This window comes from Megalops cyprinoides, chromosome 4, assembly GCF_013368585.1.
Source record: "Megalops cyprinoides isolate fMegCyp1 chromosome 4, fMegCyp1.pri, whole genome shotgun sequence".
NCBI classification, from domain to species: Eukaryota; Metazoa; Chordata; class Actinopteri; order Elopiformes; family Megalopidae; genus Megalops; species Megalops cyprinoides.
Window position 1 is genome coordinate 8,944,080 of NC_050586.1, and position 15,923 is coordinate 8,960,002.

The 15,923-nt window shown below is 42.5% G+C and overlaps 1 pseudogene; it reads right to left on the reverse strand.

Moving 5' to 3' along the window:
* Positions 1–2,362: 2,362 nt before the first annotated feature.
* On the reverse strand, positions 2,363–13,853 carry LOC118776083 (annotated as a pseudogene).
* Positions 13,854–15,923: the final 2,070 nt, after the last annotated feature.

A 15,923-nucleotide genomic window follows, 5' to 3' on the forward strand; every position in this document is an offset into this window, starting at 1 on the left:
GGCTGTGACACCTGTAAAACAGTGGGCTGGCAGGCTGTGTGCCATCAAAGGGCAGAGGCCACTAATGAATGTCCAGAGGGGAACTTCACAACGTCTTTAGGGGAAAACCCTACTTAGACTGTAAGAGGAGGATGGAGATGGTTTTCTTGGAAAGAGGCAGATGGGAAAGGAGCTGGCTTGGAGGTGGAAGGAGCAAGGAGAGAGGGGTCTATTCAGCTCTGAGTGGTTGGAATCCTCTGTTTTGACCTGTGTGACATTATGATAGACCAGCTTGTCATTCCCCTTCTAAGAGGCAGTAGGAGTCATGGGACGCGGTTGCGCACATGATGCAATACATCAGACAGGACTCATACCAGGACTGCTTGAGCTTTGCTTGTGGACAGTAACAGGGTCTTGTTGTTGCAACAATGTTTGTTTTGCTCCTGGAATCAAAGAATATCTCCCTTGGATGGGGAAGTCATGACCCTTAACCCTCAACAGTCAGTGATGTCAAATTGCTGAGAGAACAAACCAGCAGTGAGGGCTCCTCTCTCACAGCCCCTGTCAGTGTTCTCTCCTGACAACGGAAAAGAGGCACGGTGATGGGTTGTCCTTTGAGTAAAGCTTGTTACTAGGCACTCTGTCAGTATTTGGGGAAGCATCATGAACATCACTCGCAACAGTGGAGAGTTTTATAAAAGTTTTATAAAAGTCATACTTGCAACATGGCAATCAAAGCTCTGACTGGCTGTACCTCCAAACCTTGATTCAAACCCTTTTGAACCTGTGATGTTGTCACTCTTCAACTATACTATAGGCCAGCATGGCCTCCAGAACTCTTCAGTTCTGCAGTTTCCAAGAGTCCATGCCATGCTGAGGCCCCTACTCATGATTGCCTTTTCCATATAATATCTCTCTGGCTGTTTGGCTTTGCATTAAACCCAGTTAAAACTAAACCCACCCAAACCATGTCCCTCAATCACAGTTTTCCAGAAAGCCTCAGCTTAGATTCCACTGCACCACTGTGGGAGTGGACCCACTTTGGAAATAACAATTTCTCTCTGATATAACACAGAACGGGCCTCAATTAAAGGTCTTCAGTCCAACTGCTGGCCCTAATTTGACTAATGCATGATCCATGAAATACTGTGTAGTATGCAATACACAAACACATTCATGCACACACATGCAAGTGTGTACATATACACACATACAAACACACACACATACCACACGCACATGCACACACACACACACACACACACAAAATCTCTTTCTGTCTCTCTTCTTCTTTAGGCAGGATCATAACGCCCTAGACAGATGTAGCATGCACCTTCACACTGTTACCCAGATGTTACCCAGATGTGGTGAAGTGTCTGGGGTGAACACAAGAAGTTATAATCAATTTTCAGTGTCTGACCTCTTTCCAGGCCTATTTAAAACTGAGACTTGTTGGCTAAAATGCCTTAACACTGTATAAATAAAAATAACTAAGAAATTTAGATTGTACCAATAGTTATGAATCGAAATCACAGTTAAATCACAGTATTTTACTGGCTTGTGACTAATGCACTATGCAATACTGTGTAGAGACACACGAACACATGAATGCACAAACATGCAAGTGTGTACACACACACACACGCACATGCACACACACACAAACACACGCAAACGCACACACACACACCATCTCTTACATGCATCACCCTCCAAATGCTGTCAACAGTTAAGAAGCGGCTCGTTACCTCAGCAACCATTTGTTTCAAACCCACAGATGTTTTTCCTCTGCGCACTAATGGAATGTTTGTTTTTCAGTGTATTGTGTAATTACTGCTCTGTGAAATACATTATTTGAATGCTAACGGTAATGGTTTGTCATAAAAAGCTAATTGCCTAACGCAATAAATTTTGCCAGCCATGGATGTTAGCTGTGATGAACGCTAATGTTCAGAAATGATAAAATGGGGGGAAACAAAAGCAAAAAGACAGAATAACTGAGCAGGCATGACATGACTTTTGGCAACATTTGATTGCCATTGTTATTCTTGAGTAAACATACCATCTGCCTTCATCAAAAGTTGGGGCAAACAACATGAAATACTGAACCCATATTAAGATTAATCTGCTATTCTCTGAAGTACCGTATTCAAACCTCCCATACAATTTTAGTTCTATCTATTTTCTTTGTGATATAAAATCATTACACTCTGAACAACTTGTTTACCATTATTTCTTTAGTACAAAAGTTTCAATTGTTGGAAATGACTTGGCTCGTAATTCTTTCTTCTAATTATCAACGTGATGCATGACCTATGTGTGGCAGACACACACTTCTTTTGACAGACTGGACCAAAATAAGTTTGTTGTCATATAAAGAAACCTACTTAGTGAAGTTACTGGGGCTGAACTTGGGGAAAAACACAGACGCCTAATAAGTTGCAACACTAACATATGCATATACAGATTACTCCACAGACCAGACTAATCAATCCAGTTTAGAGGAGAAGGAGAGCTTGAATAAGAAATCATGAAATTCCGGGAGAAAATAATGTGGATCCACGTGATGCCTCTTTTTTCACTAAAAATAGGACGTGTTGGGGGATGTTTACTGCAATACATAATTTATATTTTATGTATAAAATCATTGCAATTATGAAAAATCCCTTGCTCACAGTCATGAACATTTAAAAAAAACGTTCTTCAACAGAAATGCAATTCATTTTCACCGTTCAATTCACATGAATTAAAAAACACATAACTAATATTTTGAAAAATCAGCACAAAGTATAAAAAATGTAACATGCTAGGATATTCATTTAGGTATGAGTAAATGTGGTGTCAATTCCTCTATGAAAGACTGGAAGCAGGGAATCTGGTGGGAAGTAGAAGCTAAATACGGTGGCTGCTTTACTTTTTGTCTGTCTGTGTGTCTGTGAGTCTCTGGTCCTGTCATCATAGGTCTATAGAGAGTCACTGTGAGTGTCCAGAGAGGAGATCAGGGGGCAGTGGGGGGAGAGGGTCAAGTGGGGTGAGATGGGCGTGGCCGAGTCGGAGGTGCAGGAGCACACCTCGTAGTTGTTTTCCGCGTGGCTGGCGTGGCGCTGGCCGTGCGAGCGCGTCTCTGTTCCGTTGGCCTCCAGGGCCGGAGAGTCAGACTGCATATCGGTGCACAGCAGCCAGTCCTTGCCAATGGGCCGTGGGTAGCCTGCCTCCACCTCCATGTCACTCCCCAGCACCCACCAGTACTCCTTCCCCTTGAAGAAGTAGAAACAAACATTGATCATCAATTTAACTTTATAGTGAGTTAATGAGTGAGTGAGTGAGTGAGAAGAAAGAATTCAATATATCCCATTATGTCTGAAAATCTCGAAGGAGCCAGTGTTATATTAGATCCAGTGTTGTCTATGTAGTCATGTTGATGGGAACGGGTTGTGTTGTGAAAAATCAAATCATTCCTCTGTCCATAACAAAACAAGATGGCTCCAATGGTGTCACAGAAATCACCACAATTAAAATGTGTAGAATAAAACATAAGCCACTGCTGTCCCATATAACTGGTTAAGCACATACATAATGTGGATAATAATAAAATGAAGAATGCCACATACATGTTTAAACAAGATAAAAAATAAATTTAAAAATAAAAATTATTTTAATTTAAACAGAATCAAAAGACTGTGGAGGTGTTAAAGCTCGCCACATTGTACATGCTCTAAATCTAAAAAGGAACATAGAAACAGCAAGATGAAATTAAAAAAATAAAAACTAGGGGTGATCGTTTAGCTATGCCTGGTGGGTATCTTCCTGTCTCACTCTCCACCTGCCCGTGATAATTGCTCTGGGATCATCTCCACCGACTGAGTCTTTGAAGTAGTCATGGATACAAGAATCCTTTTCCAATTACCCGGGGGTTGCTGGGAACCGCTTGGCTCCGGAAGTGTCAGCTCTTCCTTCATGACTATCGTTTTTGCTCAGTGTTCTCTTGTGCATCAATCAGTTGTGAGCTGGGTCTGGTACCTGAGCACCTGACCCAGTCAGTGGTTCCAGGACGAATCGTTAGCCCTTGTGACCTACAGGCCAAAGCCTCTGCTCGGCATGCGCTGCACGGTAGCTCCACAGCAGCCCAGATTCCTAGCTGACAGTGAATCTCGCCCCGAAAATGACCATTCCCGCACAGCCGGGGGGCATGTTGTTTATTTAACGCTCTGTTGGAAAGCCTGCGCCTCCACACTCCGTGAATAAACAAGGGTGGAGAATGTGGTTTCACCTTCGCCTCAGATTACTCCAAAACCCTTCAGCCTCACTTTCAATAATAAGCCCACCCCACGGTGCTGCCGCGGCCGGCAACTGTGTGTCCTCACGAACAAATGAAACGAAACGATACTGGTACAAATCGCCCCGAGGGAAGTCCGGGTTAATTCTGAACGCGGAGCGATTTAGGCTCGGATCTTTAATCTGTGCATTGCACAGGCTTTCAGTCTGCTGGCGGATAAATGCTTGTTAGTTGCCCATCTGGTGCTTTGCCCAAAACAAAATTAACAATGTACTAATACCACCTCACGGTGTCATCCAGCTGCAGCGGGACCCCCTTCCATAGTACGCTGTCTTTAGTGTAGCCCACGTCCGTGTGCCGCAGATGAACTTAGAATCACTTCCTGTATAGCTGCACAGGGTGACAATCACCAAATCAATGTCCTCTTTCTTCTCCTCCCCTTTCCCAAATACAAAGGTGGACCTCAGCAAAATTTGTGGCCTTAAGTCCTGTTCAGAGGACATTGACCCCAAGAATCACTCGAGATACAAAACCACTGCAACCATAAAATCCCTCGTAGTTCTTAGGCCATCTGCAGAAGCTGACATTTGTTAGTCATTTTTATCCTGATTCAAAACCACACACGGTGATTACTGTGAAGTATAGGGTTCTAGAATTACTTAAATAAGCAGATCAAGTCCCGGTAGATAAAGGTTTTCTGATAAGAGCCCTTCTGTCAAAGAAAAAGGATTTCACTTGTAACACTGCCTTCTTTAGGGCCTGTTGAAAAACATGTGAAAGATGAGGCTGAGGAAATAAAACAAGACTACATGTTTAAGGGCATGTACAAAGAGCGCTTCAGTGAGCGAGAGCGTACTGCATATTTGACAGCACTGGAATCGTAGGCCTGGCAGGCTTGTCTGATAAGCTGTGAGCTATCCTAACCAATTTTATGGGGCTTTGTTTTAGAAAATTTTCTCTTAGATCTTGATTTTCATCTTGAAGACTAGGAATAAAAAAAAGTTGCAGTCTGCTGGCTTCAATCCCAACCATCAAAAAATAAAATAAAAAAAAAACTGAAAAGGATTACTCTGAAAAGTGCTGTGAATACAGTTGTGCCAGCGCCATAAACTGTAATGGAAGATAAGGGCTGTGTTTATTTTCACAGCTTGTCTGTCCTTGTCTTTTTTGTTGACAATGATCTAATGAAAGATCATTGTTTAAAATTTTACATGGGGGTCAAAGTTTAGCAGTATTTGTACTATTTGTCTCACTTGGACGGCATACCGGGCTGCTACCCAAGATAATTTCTAACATTGGCAGATCCACACCGATAAGGAAGATGAACTCCAACAAAAAAAGCGGCGTTTCTCTTTTTAAAATCACATAACAAGAATGAGACTGCTTTGTCATGGCTTCAGTGAGAGGTATCTCACCTCTGCCACCACCAGTGAGTAGCCTCCAGTGGAGTGATTGGAGAGGCGGGGATTTATTTAGCCAGTTAAATTATGAGGTGATTAGAAAGCCAGATTTAGAGTCAGGTGGTGAAGCATGGGCTTATTTAGCCAGTTAAACTGGGGGATGATTAAATGGATAGATAGCAAGATGGGGAATTTGGCCAGGACACCAGGGAACATTTGAGATAAATGCCATAGGGGTTTTTAATGACCACAGTGAGTCAACCTCAGCCCGGCTAAGCTTCAGCTGTTCAGCCGGAGAAGGCTAAAGGGGAAGTTCTGGCACCTATTTAGAGCCCCAATCTGCACTATTACACCCCCACTGATCCACCCCTCTGTATGTATCCTGCCTGTATAGTTCATATATGAGGACAGAGGGAGTGGCTGTACTTACCATACAGCTGCCAGACACAGACCTTGTCCTCATAGGGGAGGTTGTACTTATGTGGATCTCCCACCAGGCCCTGGTAGTACGGCCGCATGATGGACTCAATGGCAGAGGTGTGTGCAAGGCCAATGGCGTGACCAAACTCATGTACAGCCACTACAAACAGATCCATCCCATGATACTCTGGGACAAGAAGAGGAACAGGGGTAACTTAAGACACACTGCAAACAAACCCATCCCATGAGTTTCTAGGACAGGAAGAGGAAAAGAGGTAATGTCAGAGGCCTTTATGTTTGAAAAACAAAACATAGACATTTATAAAAGTAAGAAGAAACCATGTTTACATTATTGCTTGCACTTTCATCAACACAATAATTTCTGCAAACAAAATAAAACCAGCTTGTAGTTATAAGTAAACCATGAGACATTCACACTGGAATCCTGGTTACTGTAAACTATGGTAACAGTGGTTCAGAAAGGTAAATGCTACGGTGAGTACTTTGAAGAGTGATGAAAATGACCACACTGTGTGGATCAAGAGGTAAAGCCCAGACTGTACAAATTATGAAGCAATGCCTGACACCAAGTTATGCACATGTGTGAGAGGTGGTCTTACTGGGCTGGGATTAGGACCTTGGGTAACAAAAAGTATTTTCTGAAGATCTGTGGACTATAACCAGTAAGTGCAAACTTGAGAATTTTTGGCAAAACAGAAAACAGCCAGGGACCAGGAGGTATGACAACAAATGTGCCCATGAGACCATGTTGAAAAGTGTACTAAATGTGAGATGAATGAGTGACTGCTGTCAAAATCTATTTGGCGTGTGGAAAGCATATTTTTATGGCAATGGGTGTGCCCTATGATTTAAAGCAATGACAAGCAATACATTTTACATGTATCCAGAGGCTATTATCAGTGCGTGTGTGAAATTTGAGGGAAAGCAGGAAGTAAACAAGCAAAAAGAAGCACTAAAACAAAAGTCTTCTACCATTCAGGATTAAAAGACTGATCAGTAAATTTATAAGACATAGCCTCCACAAAATGTATGTGTGCATGTGTGTGATGTTCCTTTTGTTTTCTTACAGATTTGTTTTTCTGAGTTTGAGGAAAGGATTCTTCTTCAATTCCCCCTGTTATCAAAGGCAGGGCAGTGGCAAACCCTCTGATTTATCTCTGGTCCTCCAGGTACTAAATCGCTCATGTTACCAATTCTGTGGGCTTGCTCCCTGTGCTCCGCTCAAGACTTCCTTTATCAAAGTGAAAAAAAGCTCACAAAAAATGTACACTGATCCCACTCTAAAAGGCAAGACTGTCCATTTTCACTTTGCTCCCCACCATGAGTTTCAATCTGTCTCTCAGCTGAAACTGCCTGGCGGTCAGACCTGTTACTCTGTGATTAAGATGGCCCCCACTGAGGCACAAGCAATGCAGCGGCCTAACAGTCACCTGCAGCTCAGTGAGAGCCGAATGATGGGTGACAATTTCTTCTGCAACTCTGATACACTCTTAACCGTACGGTTAATTAGTCCATGCAGTCTGCAGCAAAACATGCTTTATAAATTAGCACCACATTAACAGAACAGCCAGCCAGAGTACACATACAGGCACCAAGTACGTCATCAATAATGCAAGTTTACATTAGCAGGCTAAGAGAAACACTTAATTAGAGAAAAAACAAAAGTCAGGTGTTTGCTGGGGTATGTGTGAATCACTCTGACATCTGATAAATGACCTGTAAGGCCATGGAGTGTAAAAGAGAGTGTACTGGGACTCCCGAGGGGCTAATTTGGTAGCAGTGCCAGCTCTGTGCCCAGGCTGGGCACTACCACCTGTATGTTGTTTTTCTGAAAGTGGAGTCTGCAGCGACAGGACTTAACTGGCTTAAGCCTGCCCGGTCAGGTAATGGAGACCAGAGTTCCTCAGCTCACCACTCCTCAGTGCCTCATAGCAACTCTCCTGGCATTTAAACGTTATAAGGCTGTCATCAGTGAAAAATAAGTGAATACTCTAATTGTCATTGGCTCTTTTGTAGTGCATCAGGAGACAAGTGCTGTGTAAAACAGCTCATGGTGAGGTCAACTGTGGTGGTGAGGTGGGCTGCATACTTGGAGTGGGGTACCTAAAATTCCTGTTATGATGCTCTCCAGATCGTTGTGCACTCATTTTGTACCCAGTTTAAATTTGGACGCATTCACATAGTGGATTTACCCTCAGAGGAAACAGTTCCTGTGGGTCCTTCTGAGAACAACAGGAATTTGTGCATGTTCACCAGAGCATACCTGCTCAATATAACCACAGCCTGGGAGTAATATCAAAATGTGATATAAAAAAATGTGAACCAAGACAGCTATTTATACGGCACAGTAAAACAAAACCTGGCCATACAGCACATTTCAGAAGAAGTGACCACGGCCACAGTCTGATCACAGCGGGTTTGAAATGTTCAGCTGTTTTTCAAAAGTACTGCTATGTCACATCAGTTTGGAATGTACTAGACTTCATCAGAGAGCACAAAGTGCAAAACCATGGCTCACCTGCTAGAGATATCTGGCACCAGGACTCCCCCCATCTCTTCATATGACCCTGTAAATCTGAGGCAGAGATACAGCGTGGCCCATGCTTTATGCCTCATTAAATAAGGTTCGGGAGGCTTGTTGCACTCTCACTGCGAGGCTGATCTATAGCTTTAAAGACATTATAGAGTTTCTGCACACATAGGTAAATTTTGTCTGGTCTTATTACGGGTGAAGCACCAGCTTTCTGACTGAGACATATTGACACATTAAGAACAACAAAGGTACAAAACACAGATAAAATGACAAACAGATTGTTCAGACAGGATGGCATACAGTAATGAGGTGGCAGAGGTGATGACATTTTTTGACACATAAGATGATATCCTGCCTAACATCCTCTGGTGAAATGCCACTGAAGTGCGTGTCCCCTGTGGTAAAGTGCTCTGGGTAGAAGACACAGTGCCCCCAGGTCTTTTAAGAGGTACCTGTCATTGTGGTCGATCTTGGTGAAGTCAACCAGGATGTCTGCTTCACCACCTGTAAGCTCACACAAGAGGCACGATGTTGCTCCAAACCATCAGTGCGTAGCACATCAGCGCTTGCACTGTGTCCCACCCCTGCAGCTGTGACTCTTTTGGGATTGACCGCATCCTATAAGTGGGATCCAAAAAACATGAAAAAAGAAACAATGAAAATTAATTGGTATCAATGTCCATAATATGAAAACACAGGGTTCTCATGTACAATTAAAGTCATGTACAGTGGTCCAATATGCCACTGTCCTTGAGAAGTCTTGGAAAATTGCCCAAATCTAAAATAATAAAGTTCATTCTTTCAAAGTTCATCTTCCCTTTCTCACTGACTATATTTATATATGCATATGATATATTATGCATCTGAGTATTTCTTTCTACATTTTTCCCTGTAGTTCTCATCAAGTTGTCCACCTCTATTGAAATCTGGCTGTTGCAATATTTATATATAAATGATCATTGAAAATCTGTCATATAAATGTTATGGAAAATATTAATCCTTTTTGAGTGGGAACCTTGATTAAGTCCACAGTGGAATGGCTTGTCATATTCATGGAATAAATTATCCCATGAAAAAAATAACCAGATAAAGGAAACTTGTAAGGGTGTCTCACCTCTCTCAAATGAACATGTAGGTGTAAAATTTATGTTGGAGGACATTCATACCCAGGAAAATGCAACCTAAATCAACGCTGGACCACAGAGTTCCCTCGCCTTCTCTGTGACTCAAGGTTGTTCAGACACCAGTGACGGCAACTGAGAGCAGAACGCCGCTCACAGCAATTAAAAGCAAAACGCAGCTCGCAAGCAAAGTAACTCTCCAGAGCAGCTGCAGCTCTCAGACGTGGGGAGATCACCAGGAAACTAATTTTTGGAATTCCCCAATCATCATTTTTACACAAGAAAGTATGAGTCTGACCCCTGCCTAGAACTGAATTATCATTCACTAATAGAACAAACCGAATAGATTTAGCAGTACCTTCTGGATGTTCAAACAAACTGAAAGTGAGGACTCAGATGCTCATTCACATGCATATTAACGCTGTGCCAAGGTGAAAGTTTTCGCTCATATTAAACATGAAGACATGTCCTGTTGACTTAGTCAGGACTTACATCAAGGCTGATTGTGTGCTTTGGTGTATTATGAAAAAAGATAAAACTTTAATGTTTAATAATTTATCTCCATGTCATTGTTCTACAGACATGTCCTTCACTGATTTCTACCAAAAGGCCCTTAGGCTGTGAGGCAATTAAAACCCAAAGAAAGAGTTTGGTTGAAGATACCAAGCATTCATGTACCTATTAAGACAATTCAGAGGATGGAACTGAACTCTTTCCCCAGGGTAAATTTTTAAATAATTGTTGACATTTTTTAGAGAAAACCTATAAATTATTCTAAGCTCCTGTGGGGCAAATATGATATTTTTTGTTGTTATTTATTGTTAAGGAATAATAAATCTTTAACCTATCCCTTCATAACTGTGTACATAGAGGTACTATGACAGAATGAAACTGTGCTGTACCATAAATACTAACTCTGCATGAAAAATCAAAGAGAGGACATACAATATCTATAAGCAAAATGAATTTATTTTAACAGAAAGACAGATATACTAGCAATGACAATATGAGAAAATCTGTTAAAATACAGAATATTTCACATATTTTGTGCTTTTTTGCCCAATTAATTGCACAATATAAATCATGCAGCACAGAACAAAATTCAGCTGTGGTATATTGTTTTGAAAGCAGGAAGAAGAAAGTAAAGTACAACATACTGACTTTCTGGACCTTTTTTTAAAAAAAAAAAAAATGTATGCCTGGAGGGATTAATTTACTCAGAAACTATACCAAAATCTTGAAGTGTAAGTATTCTGTCACCTCTGATGTCACAATCAAAAATGCGCTCGCCCCCAACCCACCCCCGAGAGCTGTGCGTCTACAAATGCTGTTCCCCAGCAAACCAGAGGAGTCAGCTCATTCTAGGCTGCAAGTACAAGAATCCCATTTGTTCCCTGACATCAGCACCTTGTAGGTGTCACACAATTATTTTTCTTGGAATCAGGGAAACGTTCCATTCCCAGACTTGTTCTTAACCAATTGAGTGTGTGACAGCTAACAAGCTCTGGCACGGGTCTCACTGTACGGCTAAGGTGGGTAAAAAAAAAAAAAAAAAATCGACAGCAACAACTTGGATCACGCGTTTGACATGCAGCTGGTGAGGCAGGGAGAGTTTAACAACACCAGAGGGGGATCAAGCTACCTCTCTCCCTCCACCTTATCTTCCTGCTAGGCTCAGCACCTCCAACAACATCGCCCTTCATCACAGTCACAGACTTTCTCCTTCGGGGCAGTTTCAAGCCCGGGAGGGGGATATCTGACTTGCTATATATTTTACAGCGGATATTTCACAGTATCAGTGCCAAAAGAATAAGTCAGCTGAGACACTGTGTCCAATATGGTCGCCAGCATGGTCATCACAGAGCAAACCACTTGGCTTTTCTTTGGCAGGCAGCGATCTGACATTCTGATACGGCTGCATTTCAGCTATATTAGGCCACAGATCATTCATATAGTGCATTAAATATTACTAGTAAACTTTACCAAACACGTAAGACAGATTGCCTAGAAACACCTGGGGACAAGTTTCAATGGCTGTGTACAGCCTGCATTTGGGTTAAGTCACCACTGTGTTTGAATAGTAAAATCCAGAAAGCTACCTTTCAACAATTACCAACAATTACCTCCTGACATACCAGGTGAACACTGACATGTTGGGCCAATAAAGGTTTCTGTTAAGTAATTAGGATCTGAAAAACACTGAAAACCAGCACAGTTTGTGGCCCTCAAGGACAGGAGTTGTTCTTTTGCATCCTGAATGGAAAAAGAACATCCATCAGGTAATCATTAGTTCAGGCATTGTTAAGGCGACACGTTTCCTATTGTGCACTTGAGTGTACCTCCAGGACAGTTGTTTTTGCCTCAACCGGTCTGGGAGGGCAGTTAATGATTCTACTGGCCTGATTGTGACTCTGAGATGTCTCGCAAGGAGCAGCATGGAGTCTTCATCAGCACCAGGGTGTTCTCATCTGGAGACACACACACACTCACACACCTAGCACTCCTGATGTGTCCTCCAGGCCTCCACACTTCTGCATGGCTTTGATGGCTTTGGTCAGAGCCTCCTTGATCTGCAGCTGTCCTGTCACAGGGTCTGAGGATGGGAGGTACCAAAACTTGCCCAACCAATCCTGTGTTAGAGGAAAGGAAGCATTTAAGCGTGCTAAATTAAATATACCATCTCTACCAGCTGTGTGGAGAAAAAAATCTATTTTCAACATCATCTGTACCTCCTGGTATTTTCAGACTGTTGTCACTGTATTGCTTATAATCTGTGACTACGGTGATATTAAGTTCACATTACAATGTAAACATGATTTAGAGGGCTACTATCTGCTGCGAAGGGTGTGAAACCCATTAGCATAACGTTCTTGAACACGAGTCAGAACAAGAGGGATAGAATCAGGTTAATATCCCACAATCCATTTCACCTCAGTTATCTCTTTCACAGTTTTACATGCACTGTTAACCTCTGTGGAAATGAGGCAAACGTGTAAAAGTGCGACACTGTGACAGGCAGAAATGTGTTTTAACAGCAGCGCTGATGACAGAGACAAACAACAGAAACAGGATACAGACGTGTGACACCAACAGGCGAGATCAAGTGACACCGCTGGGTTTTTTTTGAAAATTTATGCAAAAACATGGCTGCTATTGGAAAAAGGCAGATGCCAATTGTTATCCAATACAGGGTCTGAACCTCTGTCAGTAGACAGCTTGCTACGTTAACTACCTAACAATCCTACAACCTTGTACTACAGAGGAGCAGTAACAATGGGGGCATGACTCTGTTAAGGGGTCAGTCATTTGTCAATATTTGCCTCAAAGGCTTTTATATGTCTTGTTTATGGTGTGAGTAAATTAGGTAAAGTATCAATAGCATGTTTAGAGACACTGAGAAGGTGAATGCACGTTTTCTAAACTCAAAATACAAGCTACCTCTGAAAACATTCAAAAGCATAATTTTCTGCACATTTGTACTGTTGACAGCTGTGTGTGCTGTTGCAGATGTTAGATGGCAATGACCGCTCTGCCACAACAATAAAATCATTGGCAAAATTATGCCTTGAACACCTATTTTTACACTACAGTTTACAACACCTTACAAGCTTTGAAAAAGGTAATGCAAATCTCTCATAAAGACACAAGTTCACTTCTGACATCTTTTAGCATCTGCATTCTGGATGCATCTGTAAGAGGTGGTTAGTGGTTTTGCTTTAATTTGCGCTCCTCTGAGCTGGGATCTAACCTCACCTGCTCTGTCTAACTGTCAGACCTGTTCTTTACCAGCCTCCACTGCCTCCTTACACTTTCCAGATACAGCCCTGTTAGAGTTTCTTGCTTGAGTGCTTCTGTGTGGATACATGTGTGGATGTGTGCATGCCTGTGTGTGTGTGTGTATGTGTGTGCGTGTGCTTGTGTGTGCACAGGTATATGTAAACATATGTGTGTTTCCTTTTGCGTCCAAACAGTACAAATGTAGCAACTGTTGTGTTATGTTGCAGGTGAGACTGTGTGCTGCAACAAGTAACTTTTTGGCGAGACCACAGATTCTTTTCAGTCATTTACTCACCTTGTGCACACAGAATGTACAGAGGTGCCATTTTCACAACTCTCTCATCTTTTTCTCTCTCACTTTTCCAGACAGCACACATCCATCCCAGAATATCAACATCAAGGCAAAACTAATCAACAACATCCCTTCAGGAGAATTGCTCTTTTAACATGTTTAACAAGAGAGCACATTATAAACAGATCTGACTCTTACCCAAGCGTAAGGATTCCCTGCCCAAATACAGAGGCACCTCTCCTTCCCCATAGTCAAGACAATATCCTCCTCTCCTCTGGTTTAGGCAGAGTGATTCAGACTATCACTGTATTAGTACAGGTATGCCGTTCAATAGTGATAACTGTGACCTTTGTACATTTACATTACATTTACATTTATTCATTTGGCAGATGCTTTTATCCAAAGCAACTTACAAGTGAGGTACAATACAACACAAGAGAGAAACCATATGGAGTCATCAATATTAGAAGCACTGCATGACCAGGTTTCAATGGTTGGCCAGGCAAGGTTCAAACAAGCAGGCAAAGCTAACAAGTGCGTTAAACCATTAGATTACATTTTTATGTATACATATATATAATTTTATTTTATAGTTTAGTAGGAGACAGTTTGAAACATGAGAAGTTCCTTTAGGGGGGTAGTGTCTCAGGTGCTCAGGTGAGAGCAGAAGAGCTGTGTCTTCAGCTGTTTCTTGAAGACAGAGAGGGACTTGGCAGAATGGATGAAGTGTGGAAGTTCATTCCACCATCGGGGGAGAACGGCAGAGAAAGTCCTGGACAGCGAGCCACATATAACCACATTACCACACTCACTCACATACACAAATAAGAGCAAGGTGTCGACGATCAAGCCTCAGATCTGTCATTCCTATTTTCAATCAAAATTGAACATTCCAGGGGGCGCCTCTGCACCACTGGCACCACGCAGGGTTAGGAGAGGCTCCACAGCAGCCAACCTCACTGACCGGGCTGGGGTGGGGTGCACCCCTGTGAGCCCCTGTCAGACACAGCAAGCCAATTAACTCCTGCCTGGAGCCTCACAGTGAGAGAGCTGCCCCTATAACCTTGCATTCCCCAACTCCCTTACACCTCTGTGGACCGCAGAGATATGCATCTAACAGTAGGGTGGAGACAGAGGGACACTGAGGAACAGATACACAGAAACCGCCACAGGTGTGTGCTGAGAAACGCAAACAGATACACAGAGGCTGACGCAGGGGGGACACAGAGATACAAACAGAGAAGCGAACTGAGAAACACAGAGACACCCACAGGAAAATCAAAATAATACGAAATAAACGAAAATTACACACACAGACACTGGCAGAGAAACCCACAGAAACACCTAAAGGTACACAAAAACGCATACACAAAAAACACACAGGATAACCCAGGGATAGAAATACAGAAATACAAACAAAACACATAGACACACACACACACACACACACACACACACACAAATAAGTGAAAGATTTGAAATCTACAATCAGTTGACAAACTGGAGGGAAGACCAGGGAACAAAGGATAGGAAGCAAAGAAGAAAAAAAGGAAAAACTATTCGAAAACTACTAGCGGTAAACATCTTTAAACAATCATGAAACTTGGTATCCTCTGCAATCCTAGCGATATCTCCAGTACAGCCCATAAGGCAGCCCATAGCAAAAAAAAAAACAGGTCCTCTGAGCTGCTCAGTATGAACCACCACCTCTCCCCAGCTGATTCATTCCAGACTTTCACCCCTTAGCCCAGCAACCAGCCCTATCCAGCACAATCAAAAGGTCAGTAATGCAACATTCATTCTCATGTATTTCTTACAGCGGAATGCTGCGGGGATCTGAGCGGCACGCTCCACAAAACTCCCACATTTCAGCCCAGGGGGTAAGTGTGTGAGCCGAGTTCGGAGATAAGGAGCGGCGCCCGTGGGTCAGCATGCCACTCGCTCCTTTCCCCAGACACGCCTCACTGCAGAACGAACTGAACACATGTACAGGCCTGAAGCACCTTACTGAGCTCCTAAAAAGTGTTTTTTTGGGTTATTTTATTTTAACAGCATCTGATAAGGGTGCAGGGGGATGTGTTTGCGCTGTATACCTCTACACTAC